Here is a 19,236-nt window from a genome sequence, read left to right as displayed (position 1 = left end):
ACATGTATTGTGCTAAGCATGAGCAAAGTCTGCCCTTCTATGCCTTAACAAGTATCACTGAATCTTTTTCTTAATGCTGACTCAAGCTAATCTGATCTCAGGAAAAAATTAATCTTTCTGAATTTCATTTTTATCGTTTAAGATGTTATAAGGCTAATTGACTCTGTAGGTTCTTTACTCACCTAAAATGCTGAATTTTGATTATATTATTTCATTGCTTTCTGGCTCAGGCCAATTATAGACTTTTTCAAATCTAGTTTCACAAATACCATCTGAGCATTTTCTTCTTCTGTATAATTTTTGCCAAAACTATTGCATAAATGCCTTCAGTGTTTACTAAGCCTTCCCAATGTATTTATAGAGACGTCTCTAGAATCACCTGATTATGCCCTCATTTGTTACCGGCAGAGAGTTGTTTATAATAAACCCATATTAATATCCTATTTTCCCCTCTCATGGCACTCAGCCCACATTCAAGTATCTTATCCAGAAGATTCCTGTAGAGAACAAACGAGTTGCTCAAAGATATCACAGCTTCAGCCTTTCATAGCTGAAAGAGAGAAAGATACAGTTTCAAACATTTTTGGTGTTTCTGGAGCAGGCATTTGGCTCAGCTGTTAAGGTACTGAATGCAACACTTGCACCTGAGATTAGAATGCTCACGTTTAAGTTCTAGCTTCTCTTCCGATTCATGAACACCCTGGGAAGTTGTGGGTAATGGCTCTATTCCTCGGACCACTGCCACCCACATGCAAGACCTCACAGGAGGTGAAACTTCGTTTCTTTTTTTTTTTATTTTATTTATTTTTTTTTAAAGATTTATTTTTATTATTTTTTATTGGAAAGGCGGATATACACAGAGGAGATACAGAGAGGAAGATCTTCCGTCCGATGATTCACTCCCCAAGTGAGCCGCAACGGTCCGATACTATGCCAATCCGAAGCCAGGAGCCTCTTCCGGGTCTCCCACGTGGGTGCAGGGTCCCAAAGCTTTGGGCCGTCCTCGACTGCTTTCCCGGGCCACAGGCAGGGAGCTGGAAGGGAAGCGGGGCTGCCAGGATTAGAACCGGCGCCCATATGGGATCCCGGGCGTGCAAGGCGAGGACTTAACCACTTGCGCCACTGCGCCGGGCCGTTTCTTTCTATTTGGAGCTGATCTAGCCCCAGCTGTTTGGGGAGTAATCCAGCAAAAGGAAGATCTGTCCATCTTTCTGCACAGATATAAATAAAAACATGAAAATTTAAAAATTAAGAGTGTTTCCCTTGATTCTTGTTTTAAAGATTCACTAAATCAAGCATACATTTGTTATTCAGTAAGGCAATCTAAAATTGTTTACTTACAACTGGGCACATCTAAAAGTTCCTGTTATATCACTTAAACAGAAAGAAGCCTTTGGGATCAGCATCAGGAAGAAAAAGGCCAAAGTTGTGTTTGTCAATATTTGAAAGGCAGATTGACAAAGAGAGGGAGAGAGAAATCACTCATCTACTACTTTAATATTTGTTTTTTATTTAAAAGGTGGATTTACAGAGAGAGGGAGAGATAGAGAGATCTTCCTGCTGCTGGTTCACTCCCAAAATGACCACAAGAGCTGGATCTGGGTCTATATGAAGCCATGTGGGTGCTAGAGCCCAAGGAATTGGGGAATCCTCCACTGCTTTCCTGGGCACATAGTGGAGGAGTTTGGACTGCTACCCAAATGGCATTCCAGTGCCACAGGCAGGGAGGTGGTTAACTTCTACACTGAACAGCCTGGCCCCAATTGCTACTTTAATCATTTTAATCCTTAAATGCTTACAAGAGCTGTGCCTGGGCCAGCAGCTGTCAGGAACCAGGAACTGCATGGGAGTCTACCCCATGAGTGGTAGGAATCAAAATACTTGAGCCATTCTCTGCTGTTTCCTGGGGATGTTGGCAGAAAGCGACATTGCTCTGTAGATGTCTGAAGTGGTAGAGCTTAACTTGTTGTGCCACAACTTTGATTTCAGAAATACAATCCTTAAAAGTAACAGATTTCAAACTGTTTGTTTCATTGTGATGCACACTCAACAGGTGTTAAAGAAACACCTCATTTTGACAGACTTTTGAAAGGCCCACTCTCTTTGCATGATTTCAAAACTTTTTGCATCAGAATAGTTTTGTTTCAATTTCACTTTCCATGAACTTTTTGATACATCTTTATGGGTTCCAAAGGATATCAGGCATTTCTTTTATAGTTTCTCCAATCACAATCTATGTTGGATAATTTCCCTTTGTTTCAAGCAACATTTTACAAGGAATACAGACATTTTAAATAAGTTACTTAAATTATTATTATTAAATTATTAAAATACTATATAAACTGTTTATCAAAGTAATTTAAACATTCTAGGGTAATTTTTTAAATATTCAAAAAAGGTACCCTTCAGTTCACCTCTGGAGGTAAGAACTATAAAGAATTGTATGTCTGGCACTGTGGCATAGCACGTTAATCCTGTGCCTGCAGTGCTAGAATTCAGTAATTGCACCAGTTCAAGTCCCAGCTGCTCCAATTTTGATTTCGCTTTCTGCTTATAACCTGGAAAGGCAATGGAGGACAGACTAAGTCCTCCGGCCACTGCACCCACATGGGAGACCTGGAGAGGCTCTAGGCTTCTAGCTTAATAACCTGTTGTAGCAATCGCCTCCTGTTAGTGGCAAGCCAAAGGCATTATAATGTCATGGATAAAGTTTGGAAACCAAACAAAATGGAATGTAACTTAGTTAACATCTTCATACTAAAACTTGAAATTTAGCTAAGTGCTTAATACTTAAAAAAATCATGTTTTCTTATCTAACATACATGAGTAGTTCAAAATGGGAACAAAAAAAAAGTGCAAAGTGTATACTTCCCACGTAAGTACTCAGCAATTTCATAGACTGACTCAGATAATAATGGCCAACATTTATACAATGATTACCATCTGGGAGGAACTCTTCTGCTGTGGGCCTCCCCCCATATTCTGCTGTATTACTCTTCTCTCTCTCTCTCTCTCTCTCTCTCTCTTATGTATTTGAAAGATGGAGCAACACAGACATAGGGAGAGCTACGAAAACAAAGACGCAGAGAGACAGACAGACAGACATACAATCTACTGGTTCATTCCCCAGACGCTCGTATTGACCAGATCTGGAGCAGGCTGGAGCCAGGAGCTAGGGAGCAGGGAGCTACATGGCTGGTAGGAGCCAAGACACCGCGCCATCTTCCACTGTTTTCCCAGGAACATCAGCAGGAATCTGGGTTGGAAGAAGAGCAACCAGTACTTCAGTCATTACCCTGAAAGAGGACGCAAAACCTCAAGCTGCCACACCACAACCACCATATAAATCCCTTCTCTTACTTTTGACACAGTACCCCAGACTAAGTAAATCATTGGCAAAAGAAGTTTACTTTTGGCTCACATTTCTGACTTACAACTGATGGATACCAGCAGTGATGGTCCAACTGTTGCCAGAGTCCCAAGGAAGCAGAAGGGTGTCTCACAGTAAGAGAATGGAAACAATTGGGCAGCTGAGGTAATGGACACATTCAGAGCACAGTACCTGTTCTCTTTCAAAAAAACAGTGACATTTAAGCCTTGAAGTGTGAATGATTTCCTAGTTGATTTCTCTACTTCTCCGATTTCCCTATGTATATGCTAGGTTATACACGAACACATTTCTGTTTCTTTTTCTCCTGCTAGTCTTTTTCACAATAGGAAGTCCCAGTTAAGAAATACGAAGGATAAAGAGAAATAGATTTTTCTTTCCCTACAAAAACAAGGGGCAGTATAAAAACCAGATTTATAAAAACTTTTATTAAAACACAACTGAATCATAGCTGAGATTTATGATCAAGAAACTACTCTGAAGACATTTGTAACAACGAAATAAATGCTTTATTCTCTCTTTTTAAAATTTTCAGCTGGCAGTTAACTGCCAAGTCATTAGGGAATATGATTTTGAATGGAAAACATTGATTTGTTTCTCTCAAAAGAGAATACTGCCATTACAGTTCTATTGATTGGTCTGTAGGACTTCAAATTTCTTTTATTTCATTTTTGATTGATTTGCCAAATACTTACTCAACATGATAGAGAGAAAATGAGACATAGAAATACAAAATATAGTCTTTCATTTGAAATGATAGATAGGACGAGTGCATGTAGATACAAGAAGATGACTAATAATATAAAATAATAAGTTAAGTTTCAAATTATTCTTATGTCTGCCGTTTATGTTAAGTAGAAAATTATCCTGTGGCTGCTGCCAGGTTTTCAATTCATACTTTCCTTTAAAATAACACCCAGATTTCTTGAAGGAAGTACAAAATAGAGAGGATAGCTAGTTGGGTTACCTTGGTCCTAACTCTGAAATTCAAACACCATGTTTCAGGAGCGTTATTAAGCCAAATGCACGGTTCTCAGGTTTCTTGGAGAAGACACTGGATGGAAGAAAAGGGAGCTGTTAGTACAGCTGTCTGAACCATACAATCTAAGCAGACAGTACAATTGTATAAACCTAAAGAAAATTATAAACTCACATAGGACGAAGTAATTGTCCTTAAGTAATAGATAGGTGTTTGCAATGCGTCATCTGGGCAGGCTTGTGATCTAGCAGTCAAGTCGCTACTTGGGATGCCCACGTCCCATTTCAGAGAGCCTGGCTCCAATCCCCACTACACCACTTCTTAAACAGATCCCTGCGAGTGCCTCTCTGGGAGGCAGCAGTTCCTGGCTCAAGCAGGCTCCCTGTCCCTACATGCATGGGACACTTGAGTTCTGGGCTGCCAGCTTTGATCTGGTCCTGTTCTGGCTGTTCTAGCATTCAGAATTAGCAGTGAATAAAGAGATAGAAGATCTCTCTTTATCTAATGTGCCTTTCAAATAAAATGAAAATAAATCAATTTTTAAAAATAGTAAGATGTGTCTTATTACCACAGATTTTACGTATTGGGAGGAAAAAGACCATGAAGAAGCTAATTTCAGTGTTCTCCTTTCTTGGCATGACCTTTCCAAGCTCGAATGGGTGAAAAACCACAGAAGAGTAACCATGAGGAACTCACAGGGACATTTGAAGGCAAACAGGGGAGGAACCTAGTACTTGGAAAGCACTGCTCTGCATGGAAAGTGCTGGGAAAGCAGACACAGCTTGTGCAGAAGCCATCCCAGGTCACTGGAATGAGAAGTTGTGAGAACTAACAATGTTCTGTTTCCTAGTAGTCAGTACGATGGCTTTGGAGGAAAGATCACTACTCTGTCATTTTGACTGAGTAGAAGCTATTTTTTTCCCTAACCCAGGAGACAAGAAATTACAATTTCCTTTCCCCACTGGTGGTGTCAATGTTCTGCTTTACTTCTCTCATTGTTTGGGGAATATTTTGGAGCCATGGAAAAGTGAATCTCTCCAAAATGAATCATCTGCACTTTTGTTCTAAAAAGCGCACACGTTAATTACTCCATTTTATTAGTTCTTACTTTTGGCTTTAGAGCTTTTCGTGCTGGCTTCTTCAGATGTTTATATTAATTACATTTAACTTGGATGCATCTTGACGTAAGCAGTAAAGCCTCCCCTTTTCCAAAGAGGCTACAAGGTGGGCACCACTCTAATATCTCATTCCCAAAGTATGGCTTAGGCTACACATCATATGGTGGCCCAAGACTTGGAGAAAAGAAGACAATGGTCTTGTACTTTTCAACTCAGTCTCACCTGAATGGGACTGTACCGACTGTAGGTTCAGACTACCCAAGACAATGAGGGCTAAGTCTGCTGCAGCCTAATCCCATTGTTCCCATACACTGAGTCACAGATGGTCTGTCCTAAGAAGTACTGGCTTTTTTTTTTCTTTAAAAGAAGGCATTTATCTGTTTTAATTTATTTGAAAGTGAAAGGGAATTTTATGTCCACAGGTTCACTCATCACATGCCTTTATTAGCTGTGATTGTGCCAGAATGAAGCCGGGAGTCAATCTCCCATATAAGTGACAGGAGCTGTGTGCTGGAGTCCCTCTCTGCTCCCTCTCAGGTGAGTTAGCTGCAAGCCGTGGCAAAGACAGGATTGTATTAGATTCCAGGCCCTGGGAATGGGATCTAATACAACCCTGCGTTGTGTTATAACTCCTGTGTTATAACTCCTGTGTTATAACTCCTGTGTTATAACACCTGCCCAACGGGGTTAGCCTTTATTCTGTAGTATTACTCAGCCTCTCTCACTTTCTCCATCTTACTTTAAATTCACAATGTCTCCCAGTGCTGGAGCACTACCCAGGCATTGAAGTCCTAAAGCAAAGCAATATATAAAAATGTTGTGTGATGAATCTGACCATTCTGCCCTTCCTTCATGTTGAAGTCTTAATTTTCTTTATTTTTTTTTTTAAAGATTTATTTTTATTATTTTTTTCATTGGAAAGGCGGATATACAGAGAGGAGAGACAGAGAGGAAGATCTTCCGTCCGATGATTCACTCCCCAAGTGAGCGCAACGGGCCGATACTATGCCAATCCGAAGCCAGGAGCCTCTTCCAGGTCTCCCACGCGGGTGCAGGTTCCCAAAGCTTTGGGCCGTCCTCACTGCTTTCCCAGGCCACAGGCAGGGAGCTGGAAGGGAAGCGGGGCTGCCGGGATTAGAACCGGCGCCCATATGGGATCCCGGGCGTGCAAGGCGAGGACCTTTAACCACTTGCGCCACCGCGCCGGGCCCCGAAGTCTTAATTTTCTAACAGCCGTTTTCAGACTAGAGGTGAGCTGGTGCTTAACAAATAACAGCTGTGATTGGCCTCAATAGGCTTCATGAATCTACTGGGAGATTCTGCTTGTGGGAAAAGGTCACCTTTATCTAATTGGAAATAAATTTGAGAGTCTCACAAAGATGAATCCAAAACATTAATAAAGACAGAGAAAGAAGCACTACTAAAAATGTTATCCAAGCAAATCACTCAAGAGTTGGTCTTCTGGGACTGGTAACATCACGCACATTTGCTTAAAGCCCGTTGGATACCTACTGTGTCACAGCTGTGTGCTACCCAAGCTTATTGATCCCCAAATACAAAGTACATGGATTAACCTAAAACAGAGTCCATGCTGTCGTGTGCATAGGAATAAGTATAACACCAGACTGCAAGCTGAAGAGGGAAGAACAAAAGAATGGAAAGCTTTTCTTGACCTTCAAGTTTAGTTCAGATAATCAGCAACAGGGTTAAGAATGAGGTTGAGGATAAGAGGTATGAATAAAGACTGCAATTAGTGACACTTTGCCACTGAAAGAAAAATGCCAACATACGGAGGCCTTGCCTGTAAACCCACAGTTTCGGCAGTGGTGGTAAATTCACTTTCAGAGGAGCTGCCCTATGGACAACTGTTCTTCTAGCGGCTACTCTCAGAGAACAAATTGATTAGCAATTGTTGCGGCTTCTATTGTCTAAACAACTGTGATGGAATTCCCAGGGGAAAAAAATCAGAAACAAGGAATTGTCCAGAATGAGTCTCTACAAGGAATCGGTGATGCCATCGCTGCTGATCTCCCCCTTCCCTCTGGTTTTGACAAGACAGGAGTCCAACTTCTCTGTAACATACGTAACATCTGGCATGGAGCATCCACGAGACGCCCTCATTCACCTTCTGAGCTAGAAACGCCACTGTTGCGCCAGCCTGTGGACAACTGGGCTGAAATTCCTGCTTTCATCTCCTAATTATGCAAAGACCCATGGGCTCTTCCCAAGACACCTGGTCTAAGTATGTGACATCTTATTCAGGAAGGAAGTCATACTTTCTTTGATATTGAGGGAATCAATTTAAAGCAAGTTTTGGGGAAAAAAAATCATCTAAATAAGAACTAATAAACTCTTGGTTTTTATTTTGTTTTAAAACCCATATAAAGACATTATTGTTTATTTCTTTACATTTTTTTCCTTTGTAAGAAAAAAAAATTATTCTGAGAAAAAGTTTGCTATTGGGGCTATAGCAAAATAAAATAAACGAAATCATAAGTCATATAGTAATTAGTAGTTAGTGAACTCTTGCTCTATACTGGGTTCACAGTGTACTTACTGTCAACTTGCACACATAACAGTATTGTTAATCCCTTTCTTAAATAAGGAAACTATTTTCAGAAATAGGAAGTAAGATCCTACAGAGGAGGACCATTCATTTGAACTCAAGCGTCTTTGACAAGTAAATTTGTGATTTTCCTCTTCACCTAATACCTTTTTAAGACACCTGTTCACCACAATGTCAGTGAGTTGATTCGTTTGCAATGCTTCTGCAATCTCTCTTGTGGCTGTCTCCTTTGCTATGGCCCCATCATAGCTTTCCGATACATTCTGTTGTTTGGCCCCATCCACGTAGTCCACAGTCCAATCAAATGGCTTGCTGGCTCCCCTTACTCTGCCATTCTCTCTCACCACTCATGCTCCTGGAAATGCCTTTCTTCCTCCCATAACCACACTCACAAGTCTCAAAGCTGCCAACCTTTCTCAGCCCAACTCAGATGTTTCCTTTGCCGGCTGGCAGTAATTTCTCCTTCAGTTGAGCTTCCTTTGAATGCTCTCAGCATATTTCTCATGAATTTATCAGTTGACACTTTGTGACACCACTGTATTAGACTGCCCTATGACCTGTCTGCCTGAGGGCAGAATTTATCATTGATTCCCTGTTTAATCTTCCTCAGAACTTATCTTCTACATTGGAGGCCAACAGAAATGAGAATGCCAGATTTAGGGGAAAAAAAATGCTTAAAGTGGCATACAGTTAAATTTTATTTTCTTATGAAGAACGAATAATTTAAGTACAACTCCACAGAGGTCAGGGGCCCAAGTACTCAAGCTATATGCTTCTGCCTTCCCAGGGGCAAAGCTGAGAACTGTATTAGAATAGAACAGACAGGAGTCCAACAGGTGCTCATGTGTGACACATCACATATCCTGGTTTAATCCACTGAAATGCAATGCCAAATCCTGAGTGCTTTTTATTAACCAAGCTTCTCTTTTTGACTGTTGGAAGTTGCTGATTTTTTTAAAGAGTGATTGCTTTCACTTGTGGCATGAGATTTGGCTGTTTTTATCCAACTTGGTTCTTGAGCTTGTATTTTGGTTTGCCCCAAACAAACCCTGGTCTCCTGTGTGTTTCTATGCCTCCACGTTTGACTTGCTCACACAGAAGGAAGAATCTATGATAAGCCTAGCCAGGAGACCCCATCCTTACAACAGCAGGGTTCCAATCACTTCAGGCATCACCACTGCCTCCCACACTCTGTCGTCGCAGGAAGCTGGAATCAGAAGACAGAAATGGGCCAGGTAAGGTTCTTAAACAGCAGCTCAACCACTAGGCTAAATCCTGCCTCAGACATCCTGTGTTTTATGTGGCAACCCTCCTGCTAGACAGCAAATAGTCATAAAACAAATGATTTTCATCTAAGTACTCCAAGTCAGCATCAGTGATATCATTTACACTAATTGAAATAACCTCAAATCATTGGCTACAAACAGCTTTTGAAAGGACCAGTATAGTTATCTACAAACTTCTAGGAGTATGAAAAATAAATGTGATTGCTCAGGAACTTGTTCCAAGTCATAAAATAAAGTGATATCTAACCATACATGTCATCAAAAACATACTCTTAAATACATAGATTACTATAGCTTCGAACAGCAGTACGAATGAGGAGAACTTGCACACATCCAAACCATGAATCCGCATGTAATCACTTACTCATAGTAAAGCTAACTTTACCAGATCTGTCCGCCCTAACACTATTGATCTTTGCATTTCTCTACATATTCTTACACACTATTTTATATTGTAAAGTCTTATGCCTCAGTGACTGTGCTGCTTTGTCTCTGATCGTCCCTTCCTGGTAAATGAAATGTGATCACAAAGCTACGTGAGCTGCTCCAGAGATGTGTTGTTCCACCCAAGTCATGGTATTCCTCCACATGGAATCTGGGAAGTAATTATTTCTTTGTGTATATTAAGGCATAAGATGTGATGTTCAAGTATTAAGCTAAATGACATGGTGGCCATACAGTATCCAATATTCTTCATTTGTAGACTTTAAAATCATACAGAGATGGGGCCCGGCGCGGTGGCGCAGGTGGTTAAAGGTCCTCGCCTTGCACGCCCGGGATCCCATATGGGTGCCGGTTCTAATCCCGGCAGCCCCGCTTCCCTTCCAGCTCCCTGCCTGTGGCCCGGGAAAGCAGTCGAGGACTGCCCAAAGCTTTGGGAACCTGCACCCGCGTGGGAGACCCGGAGGAGGCTCCTGGCTTCGGATTGGCATAGTATCGGCCCATTGCGCTCACTTGGGGAGTGAATCATCGGACGGAAGATCTTCCTCTCTGTCTCTCCTCTCTGTATATCCGCCTTTCCAATGAAAAAGTAATAAAAATAAATCTTAAAAAAATATCATACAGAGATGGGCTATATCTGTAAGTTTACTATCCTTAAAATAGCTAAAGCAGAAATAAACACCTTCCTCTATGTTTACAAACATGCTTTTCCCCCAAATTCCTTATGATGGTCTCCTGAGGTGTTTCTCACCATGATCTACTGAGCTTGGAGGGAAATTCTACAGTATGTATATGGTAGAGTATACACAGTGCCTATAGTAAGTACTCCATGCCCTTCCCTTTGTCAAGGGAGAGGAAGATCAGCTACCTTTAGTTGGCATCTCCATCTCCCATCATTCCCTTGCAGCATGCGCCCTTTCTTGGCCATGCTCCCAATCGGCTGAACATAGGAAGGACTTCAGTCCTCAACTGGCAGCAACATGATACCGCAAACCTGTAACACGAGGTCGCCCCTCCTGATGTTACTGCATAATTGTCTTCAGGAGCTAATCAGGCTTCTAACACGGGTCACTGAGAGCCGGTTTTGCATCCTAAGTATTTTCACCATTAACAAACTGGCATGTAATCGGCAACGTGAAGCTCAGGCTTATTTTTAAGCTGTTTCTAAATTGTTACTCTCTGTTCCACTTTTATCTTTTGCATCTTCACAAATGTATAGCTCTAAAATTCTCTGACATTGTCAGTTCAGATAAATCGGGATAATCCTCACGCTCTGTTGAATGAAACCTCTCTTGCCTTGTCAGAGACCCAAAATGTCACCAATTCAATTAAATTTCAGTTTGTTCCCTCTGAAAATATCCAGGCAATGCTTTTTAAGAGCTCTGTTTCTAAGAAAAATAAAATGAATCACATGTACTCAGCATGTTAATAAGTAATTAGCACTCAGTTTCAAAAGGTTTAAAACCAAGGGCTTATTTTTGCTCTAGGGGGAACGGGCACATTTGTCCTGGTTTGAGCTCTCTGGCTATTTATAGACACTGCCCAGGAAGGCTCTTGGCTCATGATGTCATGAACCATGTTTTATGGGTTGAACGGTGTCCTCCAAAAGAGATGTTGGAGCACTCATCCTTAATAGTTTAAAATGGGACCTTATTTGGAAATAAGGTCTTACTAAAGATAATCAAGTTACATGAGGCCATTAGTGTAGCCCTTCATCCAATATGATTCGTGTCCTGATGAAAAGAATGATTTACACACATATATACACACACTCAGAGATAGCACCATGTGAAGATGAAGGCAGAGATTGGAATGATACATCCATATGCCCAGGGATTCCAGAAAATCACCAGATTCATCCCCATGGCCTTCAAAGGAAGCCAGCACTGTTGATACCTTAATCCTGGGCTTCCAACCTCCACTACTGAGATGATACTGGCTTGAGTCACCTGGTTTGTGAACTTGTAGAAGCCCTAGAAAATTAATGTGCCATACCCTGTTCCTAACGTCTCAGTTTTCTGAATTTATATGTAAACAAGATTCACTTCAAACTCGGCAGCACTCATACAAGGGGTTAGGGTGAGGATAAGACAGAAGGAAGTACTGCTGGCATGCTGGCGTGGTGAGGTCTCACCCTTAGCTTTCTAGCTCCTATTATTTCTCTCACTCCCTTTCTGAGACAGAGATGGCACTGTGTAATAGAAATTGATTCCAGTAGATCCTTAATCTGTTTTATGAAATAAAATATCTTTCTCCCTAGGATTACACATTGGTAGAGTGGTAAATGGTTGGAGAAGTTGATCCAAGTCTTCTCGACTTTGTGAGACAAAAATGGGAACTTTTATGTTCTGTTTTGAGAAAAAAAAATACCCATCCAATTATCTTAAAGAAGACTCTCATTTTATGGAGGAGAAATTCATTATGGGTTGAGTGAAACTTGTGCTCCCAAAACTCACAGATGTTTAAATGTAGCTATCTCAACGTGAATGGTGTAGGATTAGCATGGAGACTTAGTCCAATTATGTTTCTGAGAGCTGGGACTAGTGGGTGGCCTCTAGATCATTGGGAGAGAACCTTCAGAGGACAGTGCTTGTGAGATGGTTCACAGAGCTCAGGTTCTTCTTACTCATCCCGTATAGTTGCTGGCTCACCATGTGATTGTTCCTCCATGCCAACCGTGATCAATCTTTACCAGACACTTGATTATGGCATGGCCTTCTCCTGAAGTATAACCTCCACACAGTAACCCGAAGTTAAGCTTTTCCTTCCCAAAAAGTTATTCTAGGTATTTTACCTAGATAATGTGGACTAATATAGAAATTAATACACAAAAGTCTTCTGGCCCAACGATCCCCTTGGCACCAGGGTTGGGCAGTTTGCTCCCATTCTTTTTCACTGATGGAATAATTAGTTTACAGTTCAATGAAACAGAAGCAGGGAGAGTAAAGCAAAGCTTATTAACGTGTCTTCTAAGGGAGGAATAGAGCAGTTGAGAGGAATGTGGCATGCCTTCTTCCTGGCTTGGAATTTTCATTCCTAACGCTTAAGGCTGTCAAGGGGCAATGTGGTTGTGTCACTCATGATTGAAATTTGTGGCTGATATCTGGGAGTTGAAATCTTTGGACTCTGACCATGTGACCTCAAATGAGACTTTACTGATTCAGCCAGGCTTCTGTTTTGTCAGGGTACTTTAACCACAAATTAAACTGCAAAGCAAATAGTGTTGGATGACCCTGGATAGAGAGCAGGGTCCTTGGTTTCACCCTTTGGGGAAGGTCTTGTGGTCCTTTCCCAGGCGCTTCTGTCTAACCCTGCCTGACATTTATGTCTAGTCCCTCCTTGATGTAGGAGTGAATGGAGCCTGTCTGTGCACTAAAGGAGGCCTGCACTTCTACAACTTTATGGTAAGTAAGATGATCTGCACTTCCAGAGTAATGGAAAAAAAGGGTTGGGGAGCTTTCATTATTAGTAATCAGCCCCACAAGGAGAACTGCAGCCAAGGACAATGTCTAGTAAATGATCACACACACTTTTTACTACTGAAATACAAGAGGATTTCAAAAAAGAAAGAAGCAAATGAATGCTTATTGGTCACCCTGTTTTACTCCATATATTCATTACCTCATTTAACCTTCAGCACAGCTGCCTTGCAACAGCCATGATCACATATGGGTGTCTGTTAGTGTGCTAGCTCCTCTACTTCCCATCCAGCTCCCTGATTGTGGCCTGGGAAGGCAGTAGAGGATGCCTTGGGATGCTGCACCCATACAGGAGACCTGGAAGAAGCTACTTGTTCCTGGCTTTGGATCAACTCAGCTCCAACCATTGCTGCTGCTACATTGGACGTGAATTAGGGGACAGAAGACCTTTCTCTCTGTAAATGCGCCTTACCAACAAAAATAAACAAGTCTTTAAACAAATAAAATTGCTAAAGTCAGAAGCTTTGATTCTGTGAGTCTGGAGTAGGCTTAAGGGTTGGTTTTAGGGAATAGCATTTGGCATTGTGGCTTACGTCATCCTCTGGGATGCGTGCTTCCTGTTAACAGAGAACCTTGTCTGAGCCCCAGCCGTCCTATTCCCCATCTCACCAGGCATGAATGTGCACCCAGCAGATACCCATGTATTTTAGTCTCTGTCACTGGGTGGGAGAACCGGATGGAATTCTAAACTCTTAGCTTCATCTCAACCCAGCTCCAGATACAAGCTCTGTGTCATTCTGTGTCTCCTTAATCATTGTCTTTTCAAATAAAGTTGAAATAAGTACAAGTTTAAAAGAGGTCTTGAATTTCAAATTCAACATCATACATAATTTTCACAGAGTTGCACCATATTTTTAAGAAGTCTCTGAGTGATTCTCAGCTAACGCTTGATGCTTTCATGTATTATTTCACATTGGTAATTTTATCCTATGAAGCTAAGATACTTGCAATAAAAAGTAACTACACCTCATTTCAATAGTTACCAAAATTTGAAAATTTCATTAATGTTGAACATGTATCATTTTACAATTTTAAAGAATTTTAAATTGAGTTGGTATTTAATTGAAACTTGTTGTATAAATAGGTCACATGATGAGTTAATAGAGAAGACTTTGAAGACTTACTGCATTGGGGCCAGCATTGTGGCATAGCACACCTAGCTTCCGCCTGAAGGACTGGCATCCCATAAGGGCAACAGTTCAAGTCCTGGCTGCTCCACTTCCTATCTAGCTCCCTGCCAATGTGACTGGAAAAGCAACAGAAGCCGACCCTAGTGCTTGGGCCCCTGAATCCACTAGGGAGACTTTGAAGAAGCTCCAAGCTCCTCATTTTGGGCTGATCAAGTCCTGGTCATTCCAGCCATTTGAGGAATTAACTGGCAGATGAAAGATTCTCTCTCTCATTGCTTCTCTCTCTGCAACTCTTCCTTTCAAGTACATAAAAAGTAAAATCTAAAAACAAAAACTGACTATTTCATACTAGTGTATGTTTGGCAAAGTACTATGGGCAAGTGATGCTCTAGATTTTGGATTATTTGAACCAGCGTAAAAAAATAAATAAAATAAAGCACTGACATGGGACTGACAACTTTGTAGGTTGACAATAGGAATTTTTAAACAGTTATTTACTTCACAATCATCTTGTAAAAGAAGTAGAAATTTGACATGTAATATCATACTATTAAAGAAAGTGAATTCACTTTGCAAAAAAAAGATAGTTTAATGTACTTATTTTTCATCTCAACTAATAAAACGTCACCAAGGACCAAAAACAGGCCATGAGTTGCAACATGTGCATAAACCATTGCTAGGTATGTCAAAGTTATCATGAAGAAACCTTAGTCCCTCACTTGAAGAGCATTATAACTGAATTTAAATTATTAAATTTACCTGCATGGAGTGATGCAATATAAGGTAGTAGATGACTTTTTGCGACTGATGGTAGATATATATGCATGTAACGATATAGACCATATAAAACAAAGATCTGTATGAAGTGGCGTCTTGGTGCAGTGCACAAGCTGCCCCTGCGACATTTGCAACCCCCTTCAGAGTGCCTGGCTCAGGTTCTAGCTCTTTTGCTTCTGTTCCAGCTTTCTTTGGTGCGGTTGGAAAAGTAACAGTTATCGGCCCAAGTACTTGAACCCCTGCACATGGCAGACCTGGGTGGAGTTCTTGGCTCCTGGCTTCATTGTAGCCCAACCTTAGCTCATGAATCAGTGTCTGGAAGATGGCTATCTCTAACTGTGCTTGTCGAATAAACAAATCTTGGCGCCAGAATTGAGGCATGGCAAATTGAGCCAGCCAGTTCAAGTACCAGTCATTACACTCCTGATTCACTTTCCTGCTAACGTGCATGGGAAAGCAGAGGCAGAGGGCTCAGGTAGTTGGAACCCTGCAGCCACAAGTGAGACCTAGAAGCTCTTAGCTTCTAGCTTTGGCTTGGCCCCGTCAAAGCCTTTGGGGGCATATGGGGAGTGGATCTCTCTAAGTTTGCCTTTTAAATAAGTAAAATAAAATAAAATAAAAGTAAATAAAAAAGTAAAATAAAATAAAATAAAATCATCGGCTGGACTACAATGCCGGTCCTTGGGTGCACTTTATCTCCCTGGTTCTCATGTAGATCATGAGATCACGTAGGTCATGAGAAAATTGCTGGAATTTTTTCTATGAAAAGTCAAACTTTTCATATGACTAGCGGAAATAGAAAAAAAAATCACATAGTTGTGAAAACTCAGTAAAACACTAAGAGGAGCAAGTAGCTAGTAATCTACATATATGAACGTAATTAATATGGAAGTACCATACACAAAAGGTATATTCATGGAAAGAAAAGTGTGAATGGAGTATTCTAGAAAAAATATTCAGGTATTAACTTCCAATCTCTGGTCAACTTAATGTCTACCAAATTGAGTTTTCCTAACAAACAGTGTGAGAAAATTGACAGGTGATTATTTTTTGAAAACTAAGGAGGAAAACACTATCATTCGGTACTTAGGCAAAGTGTAGATTCAGATTTCCTTTTCCGTGGTAACTTTGGAAAGATATTGGAAACTTAGAAACTTTTTTCCTTTTTCTTTTTTTTTTTTTTTTCCTTTGGGGTTTGTTTAAGTAGAGTCTGGGAAATTGAAGTTGCTATCATAAAAAAAAAAAAAAAGAAAGGAAAAGCCCAGGGGAATGACAAAAAGTTAATGATCCTTCAACTTTCTTGTTTTTTAATACTGTTATTACTGGCTTCATTTTTTAATTTCCTTTCTGTTATGATGTGAGCCTATGCATCACCTCAATTTCCCCATATTGAAATCCTGTCTCCCAAGAAGATGACCTCAGCAGCTGAGGCCTTTGAGAGGTGATGAAGTTCTGAGGGTAGTGCCCTCACGAATGGGATTGGTGCCCTCAGACAACGGGTGAGGGCACTCAAGTGTCCCTCCACTCTGGGAGGACACGGGCAGACGTTGCCATCCATACTCTAGGAAAGAGGCTCTTCCCACACGCCCCTCCTTTGTTGATAAGCTAGTCCATCCACGTTCTTTTGTCATCGCAGCCAGAAAAGACCAAGACACCTTTCCAAAATATGTAAGTGGTTGGTTTTCCGATTAGAGTGGGGGTGGCAGTGTTTGGTCCAGCTGTTAGGTCAGCAGTTGGTGCGCCCATATTCTATATCAGAATCCCTGGATCGGTCCTGGCTCCTCTGTTTCTGATCCAGCTTTCTGATCAAGTGCGTCCTACAAGGTAGCAGAGGGTGGGGGGGGTACTTGGATTCCTGCCACTGACAGGAAAGACCCGGTTGGGATTCCAAGGTCATGGTTTCGGCATGATTTAGCCTTGGCTGTTGTGGGCACTCGCGGAGAGAGTCAGTGGATGGGAGATCTCACTCTGCCTTTCTTTCTTTCTCTGTTTCTGCCTTTCAAATAAAAAGAAACCAATTTTTTTTTTAATTGCAGTGTTAATTTTTTATGGGTATTTCATTAATTCTCTTGAAATAACTGACAACACTACAGGATACTATAATGACAATATTGGAAATATATAGGATATAAAAAACTAAATTCAAAAGACACATAGGACAGTTCTAACAATATTTAATTTGCTTTAGCTGATAATGTCGCCAGTTTGCTGCACTGACTACTAAAATAATAGAGCTTGGTATGAAAGTTAGGGAAAGGGTACTACTTAATTATTGCATTCCTGTGTCTGGTTTATGGCTCATCACAAGTTAGCAATGGATAATATTTTATGGTTTCAAACTAAAAATTCCATTTGAGTCCTGAACAAAAATATCACTTAAAATACTGAGAATGCACACCCGAGTTCCTAAAACCACTAATAAAGATTAATATAGTGGAGAGAAAGTGTAATTAAAAAGCATAAAATTATTTTAAGTTCAGTGCTGCTTTTTTTAAGCCTGAACTGCAAACATGTTTTACAAAGTCAATAAACTTAGATTCTTTTTCAACCTAGAACATTTTGTTCAAAGTTTACCACTCCAATTCTGTTGCTTACGTAAAAGAAATTGCATAAAACAGGCAATCTTAACAGTAATACAACAGCGACACCCAGTGCACATGCTGTGCATACAAAATGTTAACAATTTGCCAGTGTTTAAGTACTGCTATATTTTCTGTTTATCAAGGCCCCAGTTATTTAGACAGCAGTATATATTATGCTAATTCAAGACAAACACATTAAACACGTTTGCTTATCCATTCAGTTAGCTACAGTCCGAATGTGAAAAACATCCCAATACTTGTGAAAAACTGATTTTATATACTTTTTAAAAAGATTTGTTTATTAGAAAAGTAGGGCAATAATAAGTGGGAGAGAGATAGTGGGGAGGCGGGAATATCAGTCTTCTGTCTACGGGTTCACACCTCAAGTGGCTGCCTCAGTTAGGTTTAGGTTGTGTTGAAGCCAGGATCCAGGAGCTCCGTTCAGGTGATGGCATAGGCTCAAGTACTTGGTCCCTCTTCCACTGAGCTCCAAGGCTCATTAGAGGGAAGCTGGATGGGATATAGAGTGCCTGGAACTTGAACTGCCTCTGATATGGAAAAGCAGCAGCTTAACCCACTGTGCCACAGCATTGGCTTTTGCATATCAAATGCTACCTGTAATAGTAGGGGGCCAAAATGTTAGTTGTTTTCTCTCATTTGAAGTATTAGGTTTAAAAAAATGTGTTCTTGGGCTAGCCCATGCAGTGCACTTACGGGAAGCTGGGCTTGGGCGGGGTGGCCTGGGTCCATTAGCCAGACATGGGTTCAGAGCAAGGTGGGTCGGTTTGTCCCAGGGACTCAGAGCCAGGAGGGTCGGTTTGTCCTCAGGGTTTGGGTCTGAAGGTTTGAGCCCATTTACCCGCTGGATACTCAGAGCCAGAGGGGCCAGTTAGCCCCAAGGGTGAGCTCCCAGGCAGCAGGACCTGGGTTAGGTGGCCAGTAGCACCCAGGCCATCCAGTGGTGGGTTCTTGGTAGTGTAAGGACCTTTATGGTTCAGATCCAAGCACCAGCCCTATGGGATAGCAGAGCTGGGCTAGTTAATATTGACCAATGCCAAATACCACTCACTGGTGCACACTAAAGCAAGGGTTTGGGGCCTACCTAGCAGGGATAGATCGCAGTGCTTGCCAGTGAAAGTTGAAATTGGGGATGGATAATGTTAGGCTGGGCCATGGCACTAACCAGCACACCAGAGAACTGAGTTTGGGGACAGACTCTATGGGGCATGTGTAGGCCCACCCCTGTGATCTGTAATTTCAGCTAGTTTGCTTAGAGCTGGGGGTGGTGACAGGCTGAGCTATGCATGAATATGCAGCCCTCTGACATTCATGGGTACTGAGATTATGTATAGGCTGAGTTGGTCCAGGTTACAGCATCCACAGACATACCCAAGATTACGGTGCGGGCAGGCCAGCCCACAACATCCACTGCTCATACATATTCATGACAGAGGGAGTAGCCTATGACCCGTAAAGGCCCAGCACCCACT

Source organism: Ochotona curzoniae, unplaced genomic scaffold (genome assembly GCF_017591425.1).
Source record: "Ochotona curzoniae isolate NIBS_2020 unplaced genomic scaffold, NIBS_Ocur_1.0 scaffold_2683, whole genome shotgun sequence".
NCBI classification, from domain to species: domain Eukaryota; kingdom Metazoa; phylum Chordata; class Mammalia; order Lagomorpha; family Ochotonidae; genus Ochotona; species Ochotona curzoniae.
Note: the sequence above shows the minus strand (reverse complement) of the source record.